Source organism: Medicago sativa, chromosome 7 (genome assembly GCF_051527215.1).
Source record: "Medicago sativa cultivar Bolivia chromosome 7, Bolivia_mono, whole genome shotgun sequence".
NCBI lineage: Eukaryota > Viridiplantae > Streptophyta > Magnoliopsida > Fabales > Fabaceae > Medicago > Medicago sativa.
The window spans coordinates 64,249,713-64,258,349 of NC_140755.1; the positions used below are offsets into that span (position 1 = coordinate 64,249,713).

An 8,637-nucleotide genomic window follows, 5' to 3' on the forward strand; every position below is an offset into this window, starting at 1 on the left:
TTTTTGAAGTAGCATTCAACAACTTTTGACCAAAGCTCATTCCATTCAATTTTATGCATTAAAAAAAAGTACATTTTTAGTAAGTACTTAATTGATATTGTATTTGACCTAACTTCTCCTTAAAAATGTAGAGAAGTTGAAAATAAACCGGGTCCAACGGTATTTTAATCTCCCACCACGGCGGTGTAGAAGCAACTGAATTTGGGAGAAAAAAATTGGAAAATAGTTAAAAATAAAAAAATTGGAAAATAGTTAAATGTTTTTAAAAATATAAAAATTGGAAAATAGTAAAAAAAATCGGCGAGGTAGCACTCAACCAAGCAACACTAAAAAAAATTATGTGCATTAGCGTAACAAAAAAACAGACAGACGGACATAAAATATTACTCTAAATGTTAATGTGTGTGTATATTCGCGAGGTTGAAGAAAGGAAATAAAAATATTTGGTATCACTAAATGTGTAACATCCCGCTTTTAAAGACTGATATATTAATTGGAACGATAGAATGCAAACAAGTGATGCAAGGGGTATTTTAGACCTTTCACGCGGAGAAGATATTTATGTGGGTTAGGACCACAAATCTTCATAACTTTCTTTCCATTCTCTCTCTAGGGTTTGCAACTTTTGCTCTCCCTTCTCTCTAAGAATTTTCTTTCCTCTACTCTCCTCTACACACATCATTCAATCTTCTCTTAATCTTCCATAAGTTAGAACTAAGTAAGGTTTTGCTAAGGGTGTTGGTAAAGGGTTGGAAGCAAGCTTCTCCAACACACTTCTCTCTCATCTAGGGTTTTGCTCTTAGGACTTTGTCTTCAAGAACTTGAGCTTGTTGTCAACTTATTTAAGGTGAGTTCTTAGGTAGATCCTTCCCAAGGGTTGGTGTGTTGCTTGTGAAATAGAAGTTGTTTTTATTTAGGGTTTATATATATAGATTATTTACCCCTTTTCATGTGATGCTTGTTTTGCTTATGAATACTTGCTTTAAGGCTGTTTTACAGGTTTATATGTTCATTAAGGTCATATTATGCTTTGGGATACTTGTATATGAGGATTTTTGATCAAAAACACCATTTTAGGTGATTCTGAATTGTCAAAGCTTGCCTCGCGAGTAAGTTGCTCGCAACGGCGAGCTCGAAGGCCGGAAGGGGGGTGTTGCTCGCCTTCTACTCGCAATGGCGAGTAAGGCTGCTCGCCTCGCGGGCTCATGTACTCGCCACGGCGAGTGAGTCAGTGCAGCAATGCATTGTTCGTTCGCCTTTTTCCCCTCTGCCGTTCTTCGAGCTGTTTTCTTGAACAGTCCTTTTATAAAGTGAACCCCTCATAGCAAAGTCTTAAGGCATAGGCTTTCTAAAGTTTTCTTAAAGAAAAAGGGTGAAGCAAGTATTTGTTTTGATGGCAAAGCATGACATGAGAAAAAGCTAAGTTAAGAATGGGTAGCAAGCTATGCAATTAGATAATGGGAAAGAACTTAGAGCCTCGATCTATATGTATCGAGAACTAGATAGTTAAGTATTGAGTTTTGAATAATAATAAGAATAGTGATTAGTTAATCTATTCACGAACAAGTTAAGATAAGAATTATACGTTTATAATCTTTAAGCAAGAAAGAGTGTTGTGTCTTTTGTATTCCATCAAGGATGGGTATAAAAGGTTTTCCAAGGGAAATGGGGTAAGCCGTAAGGGACCCGCACTTCACTAAGGGAGTCCGGTACGCCTTGCTAAGCATTTATACCGGTAGTAAGGGATTAACTTCCGGGGTTACTCCACTCGGAACTAATCTGTAAAATGAATTCAGATATTCTTGATTGTTCAACGGTAACTCCTAACTTAATGTTTGAACATGTATTATGCTTGCGTATGAATTAAGATATGGCTTAATATGTACAAGTTTAGAAATCAAGTAAAGGAAGTATGTCGATGACGAGTTAGGTTTTACTTAATCGTCCGACTTAGAGATGTGTCATGGTAGATAGTTCTTGATACTTAGTGCGTATCTTGATATAGCGATCTTAGACTTTTCCCTTGATCGCCATGACATGTATAGAGTAGCAAGACCTTTAGTAAGATTTTAAGAATCTACGACGGATATAGCATGCACTACCGTCTAGATAAGCAAAATCCACACACGTATAATCAACCGGCAGGTTGTAATTTAGACACGTGATGACCATAGGTCTTCCCCAAGGTTATCACTAGCCTAGGCTAGATAGAACTCACTGAGGCATTATGTCTCATCCAACTCCTTATTTGTTCAGGTTCACAGGTTGCTCAAAGAAAAGGTAAGGAAAAAGCTTTGGATTGATCGAGTTTGCAGAAATCAAAGTGGAGTTGAATTAAGGATGCATATGTTATATTATTTAAGTTATGTTGTTAGACTTCGTAACTAGATTTATGAAGCAAAAACTTTGGTGTGTAATAATGTAACATATGACTCGGAAGCTTTGTATCTTAACTCTCGACTTAAAGTCGTTTCTGTATTGTGTAATTAATGTATCCAATATCACTTTTTAACGCACGTTTGATTATTCTAGATAATTTCAAACTGGGCGTTACATTTTGGTATCAGAGCAGGTCGTTTCAGATCGTGCCTTGGGTCATTAATATTACAATCCAAGTAGTTGTTCTTTTGAGTTTAGGATGTTTTCCTCATTGTTATATTTGGTTGAAATTGATCACTTTGACTTAAATATGACAGTTTGAGTGAGAATGTCTGGAGCACAAAGAGGACGAGGCCGGCCAAGAGCCAATCAGAATGTGGAGCAGAATGTTAATCCTGATGCTCAGATGTGGGCACAGATGATGCAGCAGAATTAGCAGATGATGCAGATGATGCAACAGCAGATCCAGCAGAACGCACAGTCCCAGCAGCAGTGGGCTGCAACTATGCAACAAGGTCCGGGATTGCATCAACCGCATCCACCACCTCCAGTTGTGGGAAATCCAGCATTCCGAGAATTCAATCGGAACCATCCTCTAGAGTTCGACGGTAGTGGGGAGCCACCTGAAGCTAAGAGGTGGATCAAGCATATGGAGAAGATTTTTCTTATGGCCAATTGTACCGATGAAGAGAAAGTAGTTTATGCAATTAATCAATTCCGAGGTGCAGCACAGGATTGGTGGGAAACTGCTCGACGTAGGATGGTGACAAATGGAATACCAGTGAATTGGGAGAACTTTAAGCAAGTGATGAAAGAGAAATATATTCCTTTGTCGTTCAAGGTCAGGAAGGAGCAGGAATTTCTTCATTTGAAACAAGGTCAAATGTCGGTGACAGATTTCACAAAGAAGTTTGAGGAATTATCTTATTACTCTACTCACCATGAGTATGCGGGTAATGAGATGTGGAAAGTTAACCAATATAAGCATGCTTTGAGGGGTGAACTCTATGCGGTAGTCAGTCAGCAAAGGTTAACAAATTTCGATGAGATGGTGCATAATAGTTTGGAGGTTGAGAGAGGTTTTGATAAAGCTGTCAGAGAGGGTACCACGTCCTTTGATAGAAGAAGAGGCAATTTTGTTGATAGGCATCATGATAAGTTGAAGCCAAGGGGGTCTCCTCAGAAGGGGTCTCCTCAGAAGGGAAGACAGATGGGTTCATCCAACTCTTTTGTTACTTGCAGTAAATGTGGAAGGACTCATGCTGGGCAGTGCAAAATGGGAGATGATTCATGTTATGCTTGTGGCCAGAGAGGGCACTTTATGGTAGATTGTCCAACTAGGAAGAACAAGGGCAAAGGTGTAAGTACCGCAATGAGCAGAGGAAGGGTGTACTCATTGGATGGCAAGAAGGCACAAGCTAATGAAGATTTAATTGGTGGTACGTGTTTTCTTGGCCAAAATCCTATTAATGTTTTATTTGATTGTGGAGCATCCTGTTCTTTCATTTCTTTCCAATGTGTTGAAGCTCTTCAGTTATCTGTGTTGGAACAAAATGTGTTTAACAATGAACCTTAAGGAGTTTTGATGATAACAAGGTATTAAAAATTGTAAATTGGACTAGCTAATATTTGTTCAAGTGTAAAGGACCATAATTAAAAAGTTACATCATTTATTGGTTCTGAATGAGCAAATAAAGAGCAAAAAGGATCAACAAAATTAAAGCTTAGACGCTCATGAAGGCAACTTGTTCATGAAGAGAATAAGCGCTCCTGAAGTTAATAAAGTGCTCCTGAAGAATAGTGCTCCTGAAGACAAGAGGTCCAGAAGCTGCATCATCAGAAGTTGCGTTATCAGAAGCTGCATCATCAGAAGCTGCGTTATCAGAAGCTGCCTTATCAGAAGCCATTTCACCAGAAGCTGAAGATCAACTGAATTTGAGAAATTCAAGGATTCAAGAGTTGTGTCATGGATCGAAATTCATCAAAGGACAACAAAAGATCAGTGGAATTTTGCAACGGTCATTTCAAAGGTGTTTGAAGACATGTGCTTGCAATTTTGGATGAAAGCGATGACATTGTACTTTGTACGAACTGTACAACCACCTTCTCCACTACTCTGTTTTGTGTCCACGCTACAAGATAAGAAAACAGCTCCAGAATACGGCTTCGCCTGCATAGATGTTCCTTTGGATAAGGAATGGATTTCAAATTAGTTCTTCATAGGACAACAACCAAATCAGGAAAAAGATCATTGGTGAAAGATCAAGCTTCAACAACGACTCTTTGATGTGCTGGCAATTTCACAACGTCTCTTTCAGACCTCTATATAAAGGAGTGAAGACTTAGAGAATTGGCAATGTTGAACGAAAGACTCACAACATTTTTACAAGTGCCAAACCTCTGCTGAAATTGTTCTGCATTCACTTAGAATTTCTGTGTCTCAAAGTTTCATCTTAGAAATTCTTAAGTTATTGAGTCTGTATCTGATTTGTATTGTGAGCACCTCTGATTGTATATCAAGTGTTCAACCTTAAACAATTTTCTGTGTAATTTTGTTTAGTTAGAAGTCTCTTGCAGTTGTGCTTGAGCAGGGAAGTCTCTTGATTGTGTTCTTGAGCAAATGAAGACTCTTGCAAAGTGTGCTTGAGCAAAGGAAGTCTCTTGCAGGTGTGCTTGAGCAATTGTAATCAGATATTACTCTTAGTGAAATTTCCTTGGAAGTGCAAGGGGGACTGGACTACTTCCGGATTGTGGAAGGAACCAGTATAATTGCTTTGTGTCGTTTTTCTTCTCTCTCTGTTTTATTCCGCTGCATTTAGATTCTGATTACCACTTCAGAAGCGGTCTCACTTAGCTTCTGACCAGTGTAGTTTTTAGGAGAAACGAAGAATTTTCCAAAACACAATTCAACCCCCCTTCTTGTGTTTTTTCTCACCTTCAATTGGTATCTAGAGCCTTGGTTCTGTTGATAACACCTAACAGTGTAACAGTCCAAGATCAGAGAAAAACATGTCTGACGAATCTGTTTCTGGAAATGGATCTGGCAACAATAACAAAAGTGTTGCATATGATTACAATGTTGACAAGAAATCCAGTGTTGGAAAGATTCCAAAGTTCAACGGAGATGCTGAAGAATTTTCTTGGTGGAAAACCAACTTCTATAGTTATATCATGAGCTTAGATGAAGAACTATGGGATATTCTAGAAGATGGTGTTAGTGGCTTAGTCCTTGATGAAGAAGGGGCTGTTGTGGATAGAAAGAAACATACTCCTGAGTTGAAGAAACTCTACAAGTAGCATCACATTATCAGAGGAGCTCTTGTCACTGCCATACCCAAAGCAGAGTACATGAAGATGAGTGACAAATCCACTGCTAAAGCTATGTTTGCTTCTCTCTGTTCAAACTACGAAGGCAGCAAGAAGGTCAAAGAAGCTAAAGCTCTCATGCTTGTACATCAGTACGAGTTATTCAAGATGAAGGATGATGAAACTATTGAGGAGATGTACTCAAGGTTTCAAACCTTAGTCTCTGGGCTACAAATTCTAAAGAAGAGCTATGTTGCTTCTGACCATGTGAGCAAGATACTCAGAAGCTTGCCTGCAAGATGGAGACCAAAGGTGACTGCCATTGAGGAAGCTAAAGATTTAAACACTTTAAGTGTTGAAGATCTTGTTAGTTCACTCAAAGTTCATGAGTTAAGTCTTAATGAACATGAGTCTACTAAGAAGAGTAAATCAATAGCTCTTCCATCCAAAGGCAAGTCATCAAGAGCTCTCAAAGTGGTTGAATCTGAAGAGGAAGAACAATCAAGTTCAGATTCTGAACCAGATGCTGCTGAAATGGCCATGCTCTCCAACAGACTTCAGTATCTGTGATGAGTCATAGATAGTATAATTTATTGCCTTATTTAGTTTAGTTTTATTTTAGATTTGATTTAGTTTTATTGCATTTTATTTTATATTAGAATATTTTACTTCAAATTGCATTTTATTTTATTTTAGGAATAAATATATGGTGGAAGGTGTCTTGGAGCAAAAGAAAGAGGACTGGAGCAAATACAGCGCAAGAATACGAAGATACGGGACAAAAATATGTTCCCACCAAGTCAGAAGCTTGGCACGGCCAGTGTCAACATGTGGCACGGCCGTGCCACCTCCAGAAGCCCCTTTTGCTGCTTTTTCTTCGGGCCCAAGTTACCCTGTTGCAGCTTTACTGTTTTACCCTTTTAGTTGCTTAGTTTCTAAGTCGATTGTAAAGCTATAAATAGATTAGCTCTCCACCATAAACAATGACCTTTTACCTTTTTAGAATATTTCTATTTTCAATAAAAGTCTTTATTTCGTTACTTTCTTTGCAATTTATTTTACCGTTTTTCTCTCTTCTTCCCCCATGTCTACGATGAACGTGAGTGAGTAGACTTCTTCGTCTTGGGATTGTTGGGGAGTCTAATGACTCAATCCTAAACAAAACAAGCCTAAACCCTAATTTTTATGTAACCCTAATTTCTAATCTAGATTCACCGTCTTAACGTGGATTAACAATTATCAAACTGTGGAAGCGAAAGCGGAGGGTTTGATAATCGTTAATCCATCATCCCAAACATCAATTCATAAAGCGAGAGCGGAGTTTTGATGTTGGAACAAGTGAATCTAGACAATAATTGCAAAACAGTGAAATAGTCTTTGCAATTATTGAGACAAAGAGTAGTTTCAATCCTCTATGCATCTTCTAGTAATCATGTCAGCGAAATAGGCTTGGTTGCTAGAAGTAAACTCTCACCGGACCTTCATCGGAAAGGTGAGGGGCTAAGGGAAACCGGTCTTTAGAAATTAGTGTGTAAACCATGAAATTAGATGTTTAGGTCTTGTCTAGTGAAGGATTTGTTATTATGGCAAACCAATAATCCCAAGGCATCTTTATTATTATTGTTATTTACTTTCAGCAATCAACCCCCTATTTTATAATCTTTCTTCTCTTCTAATCATTCTCTAAAGGTTAATTGAATTCACAACTCCCTAGCGGAACGATACTCTTTACTACTACTATTACTTCGATAGACCGTGCACTTGCGGTTTGGCTATCAAGTTTTTGGCGCCGTTGCCGGGGAGTTGTTGAAATTTGATTAACTTTTTAATAGTGATTAGACTAAAAAAAAAAAAAATCTTTCTCGTTGTTTTATTTTATTTTATTGTTTCTATATTTCTTTCTAAAAAAAAAAATCTTTATTTGATTCTATTTTATTTTATTTACTTCATATAAAAAAAAATAATAAATCTTTCTCTTTATTTTATTTTATTTTATATTAAAAAAAAAATCTTTTTCTATTTCTTCTTTTGCCTTTAACTTCTTGGGAAGATAATAACGATATGGCTAAGGAATGCACTCTCATAGAGTATGCAATCCCATCTTCAAATGAGTCATACGATGCTATTGTGTATCCAACGGTTGATGACAATTTTGAAATAGAACCTGAACTTATTGAGTTAGTTCAGCAAAATCAATTTTTCGGATCAACCACTGAGGATCCGAATTTTCATATTTCAACTTTTTTAAGACTCAGTGGAACCGTGAATGCAAACCAAGAGGTCGTAAGGCTGCACTACTTTCCTTTTTCCTTAGGGGGAAGAGCTAGTGCTTGGTTTAATTCATTAAAACTTGGTTCTATCACTTCATGGCAACAAATGAGGCAAACTTTTCTTGCCCAATTCTTTCCTCATTCTAAAATTGTTCACTTAAGAAAACAAATCATACAATTCACTCAAAAAGATGGAGAATCTCTTTACGATGCGTGGGAGCGTTTCAAAGAAATGCTTAGACTTTGTCCCCATCATGGTTTAGAGAATTGGCTTATTATTCACACTTTTTATAATGGCCTTTTGTATCCCACAAAAATTTATGTTGATGCAGCTGCAGGTGGAGCTCTGATGAACAAAACATACACAGAAGCATATGCTTTGATCGAGGACATGGCACAAAACCACTATCAGTGGACCTACGGAAGGGACACCACTAATGTTGCTCCTTCACCCTCTCAGAAAGAGGTAGGTATGTATGAAAATTCTTCCCTTGATCATCTAGCTGCTAAAGTTGACGCACTCACACAAAAATTTGATAAAATAAATACTAGTGCTGTCACACCTGCCCCTGTATCACCTCTTTGTGAAGTTTGTGGTGTATTTGGCCATATTGGCATTGATTGCCAACTAGGTAGTGTTGTTAGAAGTCCTGAGCAAGTAAACTATGCTCAATATAATCAA

General features: G+C 37.7%; 1 non-coding gene across 1 annotated transcript; it reads right to left on the reverse strand.

Moving 5' to 3' along the window:
• Window positions 1–8,108: 8,108 nt before the first annotated feature.
• LOC146907641 (small nucleolar RNA R71) lies at window positions 8,109–8,216 on the reverse strand. The gene has a single exon (XR_015020865.1). It is a non-coding gene; the product is annotated as a small nucleolar RNA R71 (small nucleolar RNA).
• Window positions 8,217–8,637: the final 421 nt, after the last annotated feature.